The 17,698-nt window shown below is 42.1% G+C and overlaps 1 protein-coding gene across 1 annotated transcript in view; it reads left to right on the forward strand.

The window, feature by feature from the left end:
- The first annotated feature begins 10,634 nt into the window (after positions 1 to 10,634).
- The window catches only part of acsl3b (acyl-CoA synthetase long chain family member 3b), a 48,183-nt gene continuing 41,119 nt past the window's right edge, over positions 10,635 to 17,698 (forward strand). Inside the window, exon 1 of the mRNA XM_079820539.1 lies at positions 10,635 to 10,833. The gene's annotated coding sequence lies outside the window, so the exon portion shown is untranslated. The remainder of the gene's footprint in view (positions 10,834 to 17,698) is intronic.

The following is a 17,698-nucleotide window of genomic DNA, read 5'->3' on the forward strand; positions in this document are numbered from 1 at the left end:
AACTGTGCTTTAATGGCAGGGGCATACACGGCAGCGGGTCAGGCTGGTGCTGCTTTTCACACCATGGCGGTGTTTCAGGCGTACCAGGCGGACCTGCTGGAGGATCTCGACCAGGGGGCCGGGCTGTCCCCTGAGACGGTTGCTGAGCTGCGCCGCACCACAGATCTTGCTCTCCGGGCCACCAAGCAGACTGCTGCTGCCATCGGCCGCTCTATGGCGGCTATGGTGGTCACGGAGAGGCATCTGTGGCTGAGCCTGGCTGATATCGGGGAGAAAGAGAAAGGCTTTCTCCTCGATTCGCCGGTTTCGCCGACTGAACTTTTCGGCACCTCCGTTGAGGTGGGGGTTGGAAAGTTCAGGGAGGCGAAGGCGCGTTCAGCGGCATTTAAGACATGCATACCGCTGAGATCCGCGCCCCCACCCAGGCAGGCGGGACCTGGTCCTTCACGGTCTGAGGACCGTAGGCAGGACCAGAGAGCTAGCGTCTCCTCTCGTGCCCCCCCCCCTCCGTGGAGGAGCAGGGCACAGAGGAGATGGGATTCCCGGGGGGAAAAAGGATCTGAGGGAGGTGATCCAGGACCAACGCTCTCGGCGTTGGTGATGGATCACTTCCCTTGAGGGCGGTTACATCCTAGCCCTCTCCTTTTTCCTTTTTAATGTCTTTTAATGATTTTTTACCCAGGCACTTCTTACATCAGGCCTGAGGCGGGCCCATGATGAGTAGAACTATGTTCTGACGGCCCGCCCGGACCTGCTCAGTGAGAACGCCCCTTTCAGGCATTCAAGGGCGGTAGAACATGGTGGTGAGAACCGCACATTGAGTCTTCGCTCAGCATGCCGCAGGTGAGAGTGGTCATTTTTGTGTATTACACTAAAAATATGTATTTCTTACAGACCCCAGGTTTCCTGTATAGAGTTGGGTATTCATCAACGACTGAACGCTGAGGCGTCAGTTGGGATGTGGATGAAGGAGGCGCGTTGCTGAGGCACCGCCACCGTTGGTAATATGTACCACTTAGATCGGAGGCTCTAGTAAGGCAGGTGCCAATGCTGAGGCATCAAGGTACTGCTAGCCTAGCTGGCTATCAGGTTAAAGTGGGGCAAAAACGCTCTCCTGAAGGTCGGCTGTCAATTGTAGGCCTCAGTAGGCCTCTTGAACAAGGCGCGTTTTCAGTTGGAAGGCCTCAACCAGGCCTCACTGGAGGTATGTACCGATGTGCGCATCGGGACAGCTAGCCTGGCGGCTATCAGGTTGTAGGCCTCATCAGGCCTCCCTGAAGGCCCGCTGTTAGTTGTAAGGCCTTATTAGGCCTCCCTGAGGGTGAGCTCTCAGGTTGTGATCACTACCAGAGGCAGGTTGTAGGCCTCATCAGGCCTCCCTGAAGGCCTGCTGTTAACTCTAAGACCTTACTAGGCCTTTCTGAGGGTGAGCTCCCAGATTGTGGTCACTCCCAGAGGCAGGTTGTAGGCCTCATCAGGCCTCCCTGAAGACCTGCTGTTAAATTCTAAGGTAGTAGGCCCCATCAGGCCTCCCTAAGGTGTTCCTGGGATCCAGTCATCTAAAACAGTTAAGCACGAATTGCAAACAGGTAGCAGGCCTCTCCAGGCCTCCCTAAAGGCTGATTATCTGGTAGTAGGCCTCAATAGGCCTCCCTTGAGAGCGAGTTCCTTAATCAGGATGCTCGGATAGCCTGCGTAGCTTGACTGTCGACTAGTAGGCCTCAATAGGCCTCCCTGAGGGTGAGCTCCCAGGTTGTGGTCACTCGAACGAGGTAGTAGGCCCCATCAGGCCTCCCTAAGGCGTTCCTGGGATCCAGTCATTTGATACAGTTAGCACGCATTGCAAACAGGTAGCAGGCCTCTCCAGGCCTCCCTGAAGGCTGGTTATCAGGTAGTAGGCCTTAATAGGCCTCCCTTGAGGGCGAGTTCCTTAATCAGGATGCTCGAAAAGCCTGCGTAGCTTGACTGTCGGGTAGTAGGCCTCAATAGGCCTCCCGGAGGGTGAGCTCCCAGATTGTGGTCACTCGAACAAGGTAGTAGGCCCCATCAGGCCTCCCTAATGTGTTCCTGGGACCCAGTCATTTGAAACAGTTAGCACGTATTGCAAACAGGTAGTAGGCCTCTCCAGGCCTCCCTGAAGGCTGCTTATCAGGTAGTAGGCCTTAATAGGCCTCCCTTGAGGGCGAGTTCCTTAATCAGGATGCTCGAAAAGCCTGCGTAGCTTGACTGTCGAGTCCCAGATGGTGGTCACTCGAACGAGGTAGTAGGCTCCATCAGGCCTCCCTCTGGTGTTCCTGGGACCCAGTCATTTAGCACGTATTGCAATCAGGTAGTAGGCCTCTCCAGGCCTCCCTAAAGGCTGGTTATCAGGTAGTAGGCCTTAAATAGGCCTCCCTTGAGGACGGGTTCCTTAAACAGGATGCCCGACTAGCCTGCGTAGCTTGACTGTCAAGTAGTAGGCCTCCATAGGCCTCCTTGAGAAAACAAGGGTAACCTCAGCAGGCGGTATTGCTGTCAGGTAGTAGGCCTCACTAAGGCCTCCCTGAGGACGGAGTCCCGAGCCTGGATGCTTGGGTTTCCAGCATGGCTTGCGGTTAGGTAGTAGGCCTCTATAGGCCTCCCTGGAATACCCGCTATCAAGTAGTAGGCCCACAGGGCCTCCTTGAAGTTGAAGTTCCTGAGCTAGGCACTTTGATTACCAGTTCTCTGTGAGAAATTGTGGTAGTTGGGCTTACAGCTGGAGGTTACTCGCCAGGCAGGCTCAGCTGCTCCCCTCTATGAGGGTCGTCTATGAGTGCTCAGCCGCCTGAGCCTGGTCAGACGGTCGTAGGCCTCTCATGAGGCCTCCCTGTTAGATCAGTCATTAAGGCCCTTTCGGCCTCCCTACTGCTTTGAAACACAAGCACCTGGTAGATCCTTGATTTGAGCAGGCAGACTCCCCTCGATAGCAAGGGTTGAAAAGCACTACGCTGAGTGTTGCTCTCTTGGATAACCCGTCTCTGAGTTCCGGGCTAAGTAAGACTGCCTGTGTTTCAGTCCCTTAGCTTGGACGCCCCTTGGGCACCATCCAGAGGCTCTGTTTGAACAGACAGGGTTGGCTAAACCGAAGTGTCCATAACACTTAGGGCACCAGGTCAGGCCTCCCTGGTGGCACTCGGGAGAACATTTCCCGAGTAGTGACTGGCTGGGGTTCCTTCGGGTCCCCTAGCCACATTCCCTTGAAGGGACCCCTTCTTTGGAAGTAGTGGTCCCGGGCCTTCAAGCTGTCTAGATGGAACTCCACGCAGTGCGTTAGGGTTCCGTTTAGTTGTATAGCTTGGGCTATGACCGTAGGGAGTGCTGTCACTGTCAGCCCAGGACCTGAGGGGGAATCGCTCAGGTTTTTCTATGAATTACTTGAGTTGACAGTTGTCACTGCCAATGGGCAGACACTCCCCTCAGCATGGCGGCGTTGGTATATCGTTCCCCATAGCGTCAGCTAGACGCAGCGAGAGTTCCCTTTCGAAAGGGAACGTCTAAGGTTACGTATGTAACCTCTGTTCCCTGAGAACAGGGAACGAGCGCTGCGTCGCGTTGCCATGCTTCAGGGCCTATCTGCCATACAGTCCCTTCAGACGAGAAGATGTGTATGTGTTGGCACGGCGCCCTTTTATACTTCCGGGTCGCACGTTGATGACGTCATGGGCTGACGTCGGTCAAAGACTTTGCCGTGATTCGATAGTAGCTTCAGACACCAGTCACGCCGAGGGCGTTCCCCCCCCCATAGCGTCAGCTAGACGCAGCGCTCGTTCCCTGTTCTCAGGGAACAGAGGTTACATACGTAACCTTAGACGGTTTTGCGAGTGAAGGCAAAGTTTATCAGGCAAATGCAAAGGTTTTGTAAACGAACTAAAAGTTTATCAGGCAAACGCAAAGGTTTCGTGAGCGAACGCAAAGATTCTCAGGCAAACGCAAAGGTTTTGCGATTGAAGGCAAAGTTTATCAGGCAAATGCAAAGGTTTTTTAAACTAACTAAAAGTTTATCAGGCAAACGCAAAGGTTTCGTGAGCGAATGCAATGTTTCTCAGAGGGATGCAAAGGTTTGTCTTAAATGTTTATTCTGGAGGTTTTCTTTCTACTAGCCTGAAAGAAGACATGTTATGGAAGGTCAAAATAGCCCAAAATCTCAACTTTGACGAGTACATGAAAGAAAAAAAGTTTTTTCCAGTAGTTTCTTGTCTTAATGAGTGAGTGGAGTAAGAAAATGTGTGCTAAGGAATGACTCTTTAATATGGTTTACCTCATCAAATGTATAACTAATTTGTCAAGCAGTGATTGTTTTGGCTATGATTTTAAGGACTGGTGGACAATAAAACAGACAAAATATCACATAGACAAACATTTTAGCAAAGGCCTGACTCATATTTAGAGACCACAGTATAGAATTGGACTAGTAAGTAACATCCTAACAACCTAGCAACGCCTTAGCAACCACACACAACATCCTGGTGCATCCTACATCCAACAAGTTTTGCACATATAGCCTCTCAAATGTTCTTCAAAAATGTATAAATCTATCCATTTGCATAATCCGATCAACCCTAATGAATCAAATTCTTCTCATTAGGATAAGTATGTGATTATGTTGTGGACAAGCTGACATGCTATGTGAAGTGAATTAATGTTCACAAGTATGCTGGACACTTGTTGGCTGGTTTTCTTCTACTATTAATTTAAAAATAAATAAATAAATAAATAAAATGATTGTTTTGTTAAGAAATTTATATCCAAGTTATTTATACAAAAATGAATTAAGCATTCAAGAAGACATCTTTAGAACACAAGGTTTTTTAAATCATGAGGAGCATAAATTCGTGTCCAACATTTTTGACTGGTATAGTGCACATATCATAAAAACTTAAACACACAAATCCCTTTGCATATTGCAAAGAGGATGCCAAATTATGGACCCAGAATGGTGAACGTGATTACACCAAGTACAACAATGTTGATCCTGGAACAACATTCCAATCAACCAATCAGATTTTAGAGACAAGTTTACAGTTTGTCAAGTTTAGTCTTCCAGCCAGGGTTAGGTGCTTCTACATGACTGTTATTCACCATCATTTCACTTGGACTTTAGGGATAACTTATTGGAAGGGTTATGTGTAGGGATATGGGGATCAACAAAATTTGGCAAAATCACGGTGACCGTACAGGAATATGCACATGACTGTGGTACAAATTGATAGACACACACCAAAACAAATACAGCTTCAGGCTGCTGAAGGAGAACAGAAGGTTTGTTCCCATGCGTCGTTCAGCCAGTAATCGGCACATTTGACACACACATGACATGACAAGATGAAAAGAAAAGATGAAAGAGTTTTTAAAAAAGATGTAATCTGCCCTCTAGCATCACACACACACCAACCATCTCACACTGATGACCTCAAAGAGACCGGTAAGAATAATTATGCACAATACATGTTACGTGTACAATACAGCTTGTTCAGTATTCTTTGATTAATAGACAGTTCAAAAGAAAAGCATTTATTTGAAATATAAATATTTTGTAATATTATAAATGACTGTCAATTTTGATCAATTTAATGCACCCTTGCTGAATAAAAAAATGTATTTCTTAATGGTATATAAAAAATTATATTTAGCATTTTAATTGTAAAATGATTACATGTAATGTAACTATAAAAGTAACTTAATTTTAAACATCCTAGTGGGCAACACTGATGATCATATTGAGTTGACAATCATACGGAGCCACAGGAATTGCACTTGCAAAGCGGAAAGGTCCACTTACATGTGTTCAGGCTTGAGTGTATGTAATCAGACACCACTAAACATACGGTGAGAGCACTCAAGGTTAAGTGGCCATGAGAGGTGAAGTGTCTCAGAATACACACACAAACATTTACACATACTAGTGAGTCCTCCTATGGACTTCAGTTGTTCTTAAAGTAAACATACACACCTACCACCACTGTTCTTTTTATTCAATTCATATTTCTACCATAGTACATGCATTAATAGTGCGAGTTGGGAAATGATATGCCTGCGAGATCAAACATGTCACAAACGCTCTGAGTTAGTGCTCCAATTCTTATATTGCTGATATATTGATTAAAGTCAATATATCAAAAGTTTTAATAGAAATTGCATAATAAAACGTGTTTATAAGGCTATAAATATAAACTGTTTAGTATAGAAAAGCCACATAACATTAAGATTATTTTTTTCCACTCCTTATGCATAAAACAAATACTTTTTCTCATTGTATGTGGATTCAGATTAGTATAAAGCATATATTATAGGCTTTCAATGAACCTTTTCAGGTTACACCTGCTTTAGCATTCATCTTAATATAAATATAATTTATTCTAATAAAAAAACATAGTTTGAAGAACAAAGACAAAACAAATACCAAATGTATTGGCCTAGTATTTTATTTCATGCAATTCATTCTTTTATTTATTTTAAATATTTCTTACTTGCTTATCTGTAATGAAAAAACAAGACGCTTTACATGTGGCAATCTGAGGACAAATATCATCATGTCATTATATCTCATGTTCAAAACAGCTCGAGGTGTTTATATCATATCATTTTCAATGCTGTGCAACTACACTTTGTCAACAACAAGAACCTGAAGTAGGCCTACACAAAATTCAATGATAACTTGGAGTCCAGTCCAGTGAGTCGGATGTTGATTAATTCAGTAACCGATTAACAGATTCACGGAGCTCATTTTCCTCAGAAATGGTAACTAGATTAATTTAAATTACTCGCTCAAAAGAGTCATGAATCTGACATAAGAATGACTCACTCATAACAGCGCGTGAATCCGATACACTGTCGCGCGGTAGGCTGTTTGTTTTTACGCGGAACTCACGAGAAAGACGTTTCTAGTCATTATTTTGCCATACATAGTTTATATATATATATATATATATATATATATATATATATATATATATATATATATATATATAATCAAATGAGACAGCAAAATCACTTCCACAACTAATGAAATATAAGCTAGCCTATATTATTTGGCCTTTCCCCTGAAGTGGCTTCATGTTTGAAGTAAATACTGTGTTATGCAAACTAAATTATATATATTCACAATTATTTTACAATATGCCGTAGGTTAAATATTAACAAACACACCTGAAATTAGTGAATCATGCGCGCCAACAGGTGCATTTCCAAACCACGGCCAGAAACTGAGCGACCTCTACTGGGCTCAAATCAATCCATACATCCTACAGCAGGAAGGCCTGTGGCCTAAAAGACTCGGGTGCCACCTAGAGGATCTGACAAAGGAGACAATGCTTTACTACTGTTCCTTTCCATTTAATGGCTTCACAAAGTCATAATTTGACACTTTGGGGTCATTTTGGCTCTGTTTGTTTTGAATATGGGGGTGGGCCAAGATTTTTCAATATTGTTATTTTTGATCTGTTCGTATCCAAAACTTTCACATTTCACAATCCTTAGCAAAACCACAAGAGTGTGGGGAACTTGCTGGTGAAGTAAGCACTGTTCTGCTTGCAGATTCCTTAGTGATTCCTCACATGTTTAAGATTTTATAATGATATCTGATGGAGAGAGGACAGAGGCATCAATTGCTTTTTGTAAACTAGACCTGAACCGGCACAATCTGTTCTATAAATGGGAGCCAAAAGACGCCCTAGAATTTGAAGATGTAAATAAAAAAATAAAAAAATAAATAAACAACAAATAAATGGTATGATGTAAAATGAAAAATATTATAAAAATGCAATATAGAAGTATTTTCAATCGTGGCATCAGATATATGGACCCCACAGTGTACAATTTAAAATGTATTTGCAAAACAAAACACTTTATTAAATCTGTTTACTGTTTGTATAGTGTAGATACACCGATCAGGCATAACATAATGACCACCTTCCTAATATTATGTTGGTACCCCTTTTGCTGCCAAAACAGGAAAAAACTGAAGGTGTGCTGTGGTATCTGGCACCAAGATGTTAGCAGAAAATCTATTAAGTCCTGTAAGTTGCGAGGTGGGGCCTCCATGGATAGGACTTGTCAGCATATCCCACAGATTGGATTGATATCTGGAGAATTTGGAGGCCAAGTCAACACCTCAAACTCGTTGTGCTCCTCAAACCATTCCTGAACCATTTTTGCTTTGTGGCAGGGCACATTATCTGCTGAAAGAGGGCACAGCCACCAGGGAATACCGTTTCCATGAAAGGGTGTACATGGTCTGCAACAATGCTTAGGTAGGTGGTACGTGTCAAAGTAACATCCACATGGATGGCAGGACCCAAGGTTTCCCAGCAGAACATTACCCAAAGCATCACACTGCCTCCGTCGGCTTGCCTTCTTCCCATAGTGCATCCTGGTGCCATGTGTTCCCAGGTAAGTGACGCACACACATCCGGTCATCCACGTGATGTAAAAGAAAACGTGATTCATCAGACCAGGCCACCTTCTTCCATTGCTGGTCCAGTTCTGATGCTCACAGGCCCACTGTTGGCGCTTTCGGTGGTGGACAGGGGTCAGCATGGGCACCCTGACTGGTCTGTGGCTATGCAGCCCCTGAGCCCCATATGCAACAAACTGTGTATTCGGACACCTTTCTATCAGAACCAGCATTAACGTATTGAGCAATTTGAGCTACAGTAGCTCGTCTGTTTGATCGGACCACACGGGCCAGCCTTCACTCCCCACGTGCATCAATGAGCCTTGGCCGCCCATGACCCTGTCGCCGGTTCCCTACTGTTCCTTCATTAAACCACTTTTGATAGATACTGACCACTGCAGACCGGGAACATCCCACAAGAGCTGCAGTTTTGGAGATGCTCTGACCCAGTCGTCTAGCCATCACAATTTGGCCCTTGTCAAACTCACTCAAATCCTTAGGCTTGCCCATTTTTCCTGCTTTTAACACATCAACTTTGAGGACAAAATGTTCACTTGCTGCCTAATATATCCCACCCACTAACAGGTGCCGTGATAAAGAGACAATCATTGTTATTCACATCACCTATCAGTGTTCATAATGTTATGCCTGATCGGTGTATAGGCTACTCTTTCATTGTTTTGTTTTGTTGGTTTTTGTTATGCAATGTATGTTACACTGTTCTGTGTTGATTGTGTCTGACAGCCAGAGTACCGAAATTCCCCAGATATTTATTTAATGGTTTATACCCTTATAAACTATATGCATATTTCATTATCATCAGATTCATCACCAACATTGCTGTTTCCTGTGTTTTTGCATATTTGAAAAGTAAAAACTTTGACTTAACTTTTGATTCTGCAAGAATATGCGGTAATTGACATGAACATATGTTGTGTTGTACCCTACTGTACTATACACATCTAAAGCCCATCTAAAACATTTAATTGGTTAATTATTATGCATGCAATTTTTATGACAAGGTAATCAAGAGACTGCATGGTAGGCCTATATTTACTATATTATACTATAAAATAATTTTTCAGCCAGCAATGACAAAGCAAGCTAATGAAGACACACACACAGGCGAGCTAATGTGTGATATATATATATATATATATATATATATATATATATATATATATATATATATATATATATATATATATATATATATATATATATATTTATTTTTGGTGGATAAAATACGCGTCCAACTCCCCTACTACAAAAGTAAGTGCGCCGCCCGGGAATCGAACCCGGGTCGCAAGAATGGGAATCTTGCATGATACCACTACACCAGCGGCGCTTCAATGAGAATGGAAATATCCCGCCCATCCCAATTTCCTCACTTGTACCTGAATGGCGTAAAAATAGTGAATACCTGAATAGTGTTAAAATAACTTTCGACTTTATAACATATAGGATATATTTCAATTTGCATGAGGGAATATTTGAAACTTACATTCCCAGAACCGGTAAATGGGAATCTGATGTAGTGATATCACTTTTGTGAATGACTCGTTCTTTTGAGTCAGATGGTGGGTCGTAAAACCAGTCTGAACAATTCGTTTACGAGTCGGACCGAATTGGTTCTCGAGTGAACAATTCACTGATCCATTAAACCGAGAACCCTCTATTTTAAGCATGTCAGATTAGAAGAAAGCGAAGCAGTGTTGATTTCAATAAACAGCGTTTATTAAAACATGCTCAATCTTTATCAGCAATGACTTTAGTATGAATTTTATCAATGGAACTTACCACGCCCGCTGGGATGTCAGGTGACGTGGTGACGTAAGGAATAACTGAATCATTTTTTGAACCAGTTCTTTGAACTGTTCGAAAGAATCGATTCGCGGAAATGAGTCGAATTTCTCATTGCTAGCTAGCCGCCTGCCAGCTGTTCGGGGCGCTGCAGCACTGCTCTCTCATCGAGCTGACACAAGAATCAACGACACTATCCACTGTTACACATCACCATTTCCCTCCACCGATAAAAGTCCCTTAAAAAGAAGAATTTTGCTGCAAAATACAAACATCTAAAAAACAGCACTGCAAATAGAAAAATAAATCAATCAAATCGATAATGACCGCTGGTAACCCGAGAGTGATGTCACATCAGTCTCCAACACGCGCCACCCGGCGTCAGCCAATGGGAAGCGGCGAGAAGCCGGCCCCTGCCATGACAACGCTTCCATCACTTCCGGGCTGAGAGCTACGGCGGCGCGAGTCAGCCACCGCAACATATAACGACCCAGAAGGGGGGGGAAAACAATTTGTTGCTTTATATCTGCGTATAGCTTTTCTAGAACATATTTTCGCAATTTAAATGGGATGTTGCGAGTCTGACTGAAGCAGCTGCGTCAGCTTGGAAGAATAAGGTGAGTGTTTATTGTCTATGGTTCGTGTGGTGCCAATGCGCGCGGAGAAGGTTGATTTACATATCAAAGTCGCGCATGCATGTAGTAAAGCGTCAGATGCGCGTTATTACTTTGGTATAAGAGGGTTTGCATGCTCTGACAGCTCTCGGCCGGAGGAATGTAGAATATGGATGGTATCGCATTCCTCTCTTGATACTGATGATCATCTCTCAGGCCTCTTCTTTTCGCAATGACACATACATATATACATATATGTACATCTCTCATTGTCAATACACTTGCATGCACACTCAGGTGATGACCACACACTAATCTCTCTGACACATAAACAAACAAACACGATCTCACACCAGCGAACGTGACATTTACACATTTCACACGCCATTAGCTTAGATTCCCTGTGTGATGGAAAGGCAGATCATGAATAAGATGTTTTGCATTAGGGCACAGATCAGTGTGCTGGTGGCATTGGACTGCAGTTTGTTATGGGTGATTGGGAAGATAGTGGGTTGACATGCTTTGAGATAATCCTGTGGATTATGTGCTATCAGTTGAAGGCCAGCTCTAAGAATAAGCAGTGCGTTTGGTGACAATGGTGACCATGCAGGTCAGTTTTTACCAGATGACTTGACTTTAAGTTGGTTGTAGAAATCGTTTGATAATGAGGAGCTTCTGTATAGCCTTTAGGTCACTAGACTGTGTGTGTGTGTTTCAGGAATAGCCTTATGAGACAGAATGTCACCACAAAGATGGCAATATCCAAAACCCTCATCCTTGTGGAGACATATTTTGGTCCTCATTAGGAAAAATCATTATGTCTTTGAAAAGTCCCCATAAAACATGAAACGTGTACATATTTTTCAGCAGGTGGCTCTGATATACAGTATGCAAGATGATACTGAAAAGAAAATGGCAGCTTTTGTCACCACAAGACATTTTATACATTTTTGAAAAGATGATATCATATATATCTGAACTCTTGAACTGCAGGTGTCTGCGTATCTATGGACTTGCACATTTAGGCGCACTGGATTTTGAAACATTGACTTACTTATTCTTATGCATAGCATATTTATGTAATGCACACCTTTCCTCAAGATTAGCCTCCTTGTTTTTTGCAGGTGCGTCAAATCTTCATTTCACTGAATGCAAACATGCTTTTGTCGTTCTGCGTCTTGTTATTCTAATAAAGTCCAAAATACACTTGTGCTTAAAGGGATAGTTCACCCAAAAATGAAAATGTTGTCATCACTTATACTCACCCTGAGTTTCTTTCTTCTGTTGGATACAAAAGAGGATATTTTAAAGAATGTTGGTAACCAGACAGTTGACGGTAGCTAGAAAAATACTATAGAAGTCAATTGTGGTTAACAACATTCTTCAAAATATCTTTTGTGTTCAACAGAAGAAAGAAACTCATACAGGTTTGGAACAACTTGAGTGTGAGTAAGGTACGCTTGCCTGGACCGAACCCGAGTTCGATTGCTCTCCGCTCCCCCTGCCCTCGCTGGACTGTGTTCATATTATATTATTTGGGTCCGTCCCGGGGTGCGTTTGCGTCATCAAAGCAGCAGCTGTTTACCCCGTTGCTTGGTAACGACTGCGAGCGAGAAGGTGGCAAAATGCGTAGCGTTGCTCACCTCACTTTTATATTTGGTTTTGTTACCAAAGCTTCAGTACGTAATGTACTGCAAATGCTCTAAAGAACGCTGAAAACGAGCAGAAATTACATTTACAGCTCTCTGTTTGCCAGGAAAATGAGTGAAACTCACACAAACGCACATTTTTATCAAATCCTACGTCATTGATAGCGGTTCACTTCCGCGATTTAGTGCGATTGCGTTCACATCAGAGTTCACTGAACCGAACCCTAGACCACCTTTTCAAGCGGACTCGGGTACGGTTCTGCGCACCCGAGTTCGGAAGACAGCACTCACATTAGGATGCAACAATACAGTTAGTCCACGGTTCAATACATACCTCGGTTTTTAACCACGGTTTTCGGTTCGGTTCTGATGGCTTGTCACATCAGTTTTTTGCTATTCTATTCTAAGGCGAAAGGAACAGCAAGAGGTTAAGGAGAAAAAAGTTTCTTTATTTTACTTAAAAGAATTGAAAAACGTTACTTAAACTTAAAACTTTACTTAAAAAAAAACCCTTGTACACATTCCTAGTGTATTGTATAATATAAAATAAATATATATAAAGATTTACACTGGCAGCTCAGAGCTGTACAGCAGTATTTAAGTATGAAATTTAATGAATAAATGTACAAAAAAAACACTACATAGACTTCACTATAAAATATACACTGATTCTTATGAAAGCTACTGTATTAAAGATCTTCAGTCAAGAGCAGTGAGTGATTTCTTTTGTTGTTGTATTAACATTAAAGGGATATTTCACTCAAAAATGAAAATTCTGTCATTGAGAAATGAATACAGGTTTGCAACAACATTAGAGTGAGTAAATAATGACATAATTTTAGAGGTGAACTGTCCCTTTAAGGACAGCGTGTTCACTACTGCACTGCTGTCACTTTAAGACCTGCGTGCATCTAATATACAGACACACACAATTTTTTTTTCACTTTAGACATAACCGACTGTTTATGTTAACCTTGTGTGTATTTGACAGTATTAGCGCAGTAAGACTAAGTCCAGTAATCACGTGTTTGACAGGCGTTTAGTGCGCGCGCTCGGAGAAGCGCATGTTAAAACGAATGAAGGCTTTAAAACGCATAATGAACTTTCATGATTGTGAATAACTATAGTGTTCCGTGAGTATAACTCTACCTCTAACGTGTGATGTGAATGTATGTCGCGTTGTTCAGTATTGGGAAGGAGGCAAATGATAGAATTTGTAGAAAAATAAGTAATTAAATGCGAAACCGAAGCAATTCACAAGCGCTTATTGAACCGTGAATGCCATACAGAACGGTTCAATATTATATTGAGAATTGTGGCATCCCTAATTCACATCATCCAAACGAACCGAACTCTGGCGTCTGTCGAACCCGGGTGCGCACCAAAAGTGCTAGTGTGAAAGCCCCCTAAATGATGACAGCATTTTTGGTTGAACTATCCCTTTAATAACAGGATCACACAGCTCATTATCCATCATGATATTTAAATGAATGCTTCACCCTCAAAAATGTAAATTCTAGTATTTAAGTTTATCTTCTTCAAGTCATTCCAAACATATAAGACTTCTGTTCATCTTTTAAACACAAATTAAGATACATTTTAATAAAACCTGAGATGTTTCTTACTGTCCCTCCCTCCATCGAAAGTCCAGTTAACCAAAACATAAAAGATCCAAAAAGGCGCTGCAAAATAAATCCATATCAACAGATTTCATTTAGGCTAGGTTTCACCTACATTCATTGAATTACACATCTCTTAATTTGTGTTTCAAAGTGAGTTTGGAACATTTTTACATTTTTTGGGGAACTATCCCTTTAACGCTATAAATAGTCCTAAGCATGATGCTGCATCTTTTACAGAGTGACCAGTGCTGTGGGGCAATGACATTTATTTCAAAAACTCATTTAGAAGAAGGGGGAGATGCACCGAGCAAGATTACAACAGGAATACAATGTGATCTTTAGAATTTATTCTGGTTTGTGTATGCAGTGTTCCGCCACACATGGTTTAGACGCACACAATATCATAGTATTGCAGCAGTTCTGTCAGAGTGTGAATTGATTTCCTCCTTCCCAGTGGGTCGGATTCTTCACGATTGTCCCACTACAGGAGTGTATGACTAATGTCTTTTTTCCCACACCCTGAGCACGAGGTGATGGACCAGACGAACAAGTCTGATCACACCCAAGCTCTTCTAGTGGTGTATAATGGGGATTATGGGAAGTAAATGATGGGCCTCTGATTTGCCTGTTCCTTCACTTCTGCGAGCGCCGTCTGCATTTTTGTGCGGAGGAGTTTGATCACAAAAGGAAAAGGGAAGCGAACACTTTCCAAACTCGTTTTGTTTTTAGTTCAAGTGTCTGAAGTTAGTAGTTATTTAACCCAAAGCCCCTTAACTGGTTCCTCCTCTCCATGTTAAAGATTTGCCACTTGGCTTAAGTGTTACCAGATTTTCACACACAAAACATGTTGGTGCTTGCCCGTGCAAGTCTCACAGTGACAATGCTTGTGTGTTGTGAGTGCGTACCAGATGGTTGCTGTTTGGTTGTTAAGTTGTTCTAGTACATTGTTTTGTAGCATGTTCCGGCTGGTTGATATTTCTTGGGTATGTCCTTCAATATGACGTACGATTTGGCCGTCTGAGACAAAAGTTGAGAATCCTAAAAGATTCCTCAGATCCTAGGCCAAAATCTGAAGTCAGGCCTGATTTTGTTTGATCGAATCACAAGTAGACGAGTTTAATCCGTCTCTTTTGCCCACTTTCAACCACTTCTGTCCTGATTTCTTCGAGGGGAGGTCAATGGGTGGGTGAATGTATGTGTTTGTGCCGCGATCGTTTCGGCACAGAGTCTATTTTTGCCGCGCTGCTCACGCTGAATTAAAGCCACAGTGGATTATTTATCAAAATTGACCTGATTAACATGAAAAACGTCAAATTTCACCATGAAATCATGTAGTTAAGTGTTCAGTGTGTTTCACAATCACCATATGACATCCAGTGCTTAAAACTAGAGGCATATCTTGGTTAGTTTTATCATGCAAACTACCTAAATCTGTGTGCAGAATTATTAGGCACATTGATTTTCTGATCATATTTTTTTTTCAGGCACATTTGACCAATTCCAAACCACAGTAATCCTAATAACTACTATTCATTTAGTATTTAATGATGTATAAGTGATATATAATTGTTCATGAAGGCTGGAAATGAAAAACACCTTATATTTAGGTGTGCAGAAATATTAGGCATGTTTTCTTTTACAGATAAATTGAGCCAAAAAAGAGATTTAACTCAGACTGAAAAGTCAAAAATTATTAATGCCCATGAGAAGGATGCAATACTAATGCAATACTAGACATTGCAGTTAAGGCATGACCTTTGGACAGTGAAATGCTCATTGGGTCAGCAGGGTCAGACGAAAACGTGGCGGAGAAAAGACACCTGTTAACTGCAAAATAATTAAGAATTACGGTGAAGAATTAAGTGTGAAACCATCAGGAACCCTTTTTCCAGAGCTGCAACCTGCCTGGAGTCTCCAGAAGTGCAAGGTGTCAGGATCTCAGAGACTTAAGTTAGGTAAAGAATCCTAAAAAATGACCCCCACTAAATAAGAATCTAAAAAAAGCTGAAGTGTTGTAAAATACATGAAGACGACTTAATTTTTTTTAATAGGCTTTATGGACAGATAGGTTGAGAGTGACTCTTGAAGGACCAGCACCACATCCTCTTGCACCACTGTTTGAAGAATTCATCTTCCAGAATCTGGCAGTACGTTTTGGGAGTTCATTTTAGTCCATCCTGAAGTCCGTTTTGCAGAGATGGACTAAAAATTATAGTTATTAGGATTACTATGGTTTGGAATTGGTCAAATGTGCCTGGGAAAAAAATATGATCAGAAAATCAACGTGCCTAATAATTCTGCACACAGTGTATAGAATGATATATGCATGTGTGTTTGGGACAGAGTCCCATGGGACATGGTCGCATTTGCAGCAGATATATGCTGTCCATTAAGTCAGTAAGCGGAGAGTAGGTGGTTTTTTGTGGCTGTTCGAACTCATTCGATCACATGAGCGTTTATACAATAAATGGGATTTCGACTACCTCTGGAAGTGTTCGAAAGTGGACAAGCTCAAAACGTTTTAGACCCCGTTTACACCTGTATTTAATGTTGTCAACTTGTGCTCCGATTGGTCAAAACACTTCTTAATACCAGGTGTAAACAGGGCCTTTGATCGCTAGTTTGACATAACATTGTGATAAAATTTTACCTCAGAGGAAATTCTGTCAGTGTCAGAAGATTTGACATATAGTCCTGCAATTTGGCTTCTACGACAACCATCAAATCAAAAACCAATAGGAGCGCAGAACCTGATGATGCAATTAGCGAGACAACAAACCACCACTTCCACATATACAGGTGCTGGTCATATAATTAGAATATCATCAAAAAGTTTATTTATTTCACTAATTCCATTCAAAAAGTGAAACTTGTATATTCATTCATTACTCACAGACTGATATATTTCAAATGTTTATTTCTTTTAATTTTGATGATTATAATTGACAACTAAGGAAAATCCCAAATTTAGTATCTTAGAAAATTTGAATATTGTGAAAAGGTTCAATATTGAAGGCACCTGGTGCCCCACTCTAATCAGCTAATTAACTCAAAGTTTAGTTCTGTAGGCTACACAATCATGGGGAAGACTGCTGACTTGACAGTTGTCCAAAAGACGGCCATTGACACCTTGGCACAAGGAGGGCAAGACACAAAAGGTCATTGCAAAAGAGGCTGGCTCTTCACAGAGCTCTGTGTCCAAGCACATTAATAGAGAGGCGGGCGAAGGGAAGGAAAATATGTGGTAGAAAAAAGTGTACAAACAATAGGGATAACCGCACCCTAGAGAGAATTGTGAAACAAAACCCATTCAAAAATGTGGGGGAGATTCACAAAGAGTGGACTGCAGCTGGAGTCAGTGCTTCAAGAACCACTACGCACAGACGTATGCAAGACATGGGTTTCAGCTGTCGCATTCCCTGTGTCAAGCCACTCTTGAACAACAGACAGCGTCAGAAGCGTCTCGCCTGGTCTAAAGACAAAAAGGACTGGACTGCTGCTGAGTGGTCCAAAGTTATGTTCTCTGATGAAAGTAAATGTTGCATTTCCTTTGGGAATCAGGGTCCCAGAGTCTGGAGGAAGAGAGGAGAGGCACAC

The sequence above is a fragment of the Gobio gobio genome, assembly GCF_949357685.1.
Source record: "Gobio gobio genome assembly, chromosome: 6".
NCBI lineage: Eukaryota > Metazoa > Chordata > Actinopteri > Cypriniformes > Gobionidae > Gobio > Gobio gobio.